The sequence below is a fragment of the Frankliniella occidentalis genome, unplaced genomic scaffold (genome assembly GCF_000697945.3).
Source record: "Frankliniella occidentalis isolate FOCC.00 unplaced genomic scaffold, Focc_3.1 Scaffold10, whole genome shotgun sequence".
Lineage (NCBI taxonomy): Eukaryota > Metazoa > Arthropoda > Insecta > Thysanoptera > Thripidae > Frankliniella > Frankliniella occidentalis.
The window spans coordinates 1,669,924-1,671,103 of NW_026267140.1; the positions used below are offsets into that span (position 1 = coordinate 1,669,924).

General features: G+C 53.1%; 1 protein-coding gene across 1 annotated transcript in view; it reads left to right on the forward strand.

Annotated features, from left to right (window-relative positions):
- The window catches only part of LOC113214894 (uncharacterized), an 86,913-nt gene that overhangs the window by 18,885 nt on the left and 66,848 nt on the right, over positions 1-1,180 (forward strand). The gene's annotated exons all lie outside the window — the stretch shown is intronic.

A 1,180-nucleotide genomic window follows, 5' to 3' on the forward strand; every position in this document is an offset into this window, starting at 1 on the left:
TCCACGATGTAGTGAGCCCCCGGTGGCGGCACTTCCTATGCCGCAGCGCTCAAAAGGTGGCACCAGATCCCGTAGCAATAAGTCGGTTCGCGCAGCCGCCACCGTAGCGCGGCGATCGGTCGTGGGACACCCCCTCCCTTCCCCTCCGCTGTCCCCTCGCCTTTGTCCCGCCCCGCGCCATCCAGGTAACCAGGTACCCGACGACAGAGACGACGGGATTAACCCATGTTTTCCCGGCAACCTGGACGTCGCGCGGCTGGACACAGGCGAGGGGACAGCGGAGGGGAAGGGAGGGGGTGTCCCACGACCGATCGCCGCGCTGCGGTGGCGGCCGCGGGAACCGACTTATTGCTACGGGATCTGGTGCCATTTTCTGCGCCGGAGCGCCGCCACCGGGGGGCTCACTACATCGTGGTCTTCTCAAAACGATTGAAGTACGTCCCAACGGTATATTGCAATTAATATTTTGGGAGCGGTGACGTGGCGCGTGATACGCCTCTGTAGTCTGTGCTACCTGGCGGGTCACATAATCCCCTAGCCGAGGGTCCGCTGCGGTCCGGCACTGGGCTGTCGAGTGACTCGGGAACAGTAGAGCGTCTCCCGTAGCACGTCTCAGTGGTCTAGTGGTTAGCCTGCTGAGCTCGCAACGCAGTCGTCCGAGGTTCAACTCCCGCCGGAAAAAAGGTATTTGGTAATTCACTTTAATGCTTACTTCGTTCTATATACTACACGGTACGGTAGGAAGAGAAGGGGAAGAGAGAAGGGGCCAAATCATCAGTGTATAGGAAATACAGGCAAACCTTTTCCCCTTGCATGTTTATAGTATCATTTTTACAGAACCGACCTGTAAATTAACTTTACCCGTAAAATGTGAAAACATAATTTACCGTATAAGTAGCGGAATGTATTTTACACGTTTTCTGTAATTTCACAGACTATGGTAATTTTACATGAAAAGTCTTGGCACTAACTATGCCCAGACTTTTCATGTAAAATCTCTCCTTAAATTTTTAACAGTGCACTCGAGCCTGGGCACGTTTCATATTCACTGTCATATAATGCACGAATAAACATGAAAACGTACCTCCCTCATACCACAGTGCCGACCCATATCGGAAAGGGGAGGGGGGGGGTCACATTTGTATTCAAAACCCGTACCGTGTCCTATCCTATATGGTGC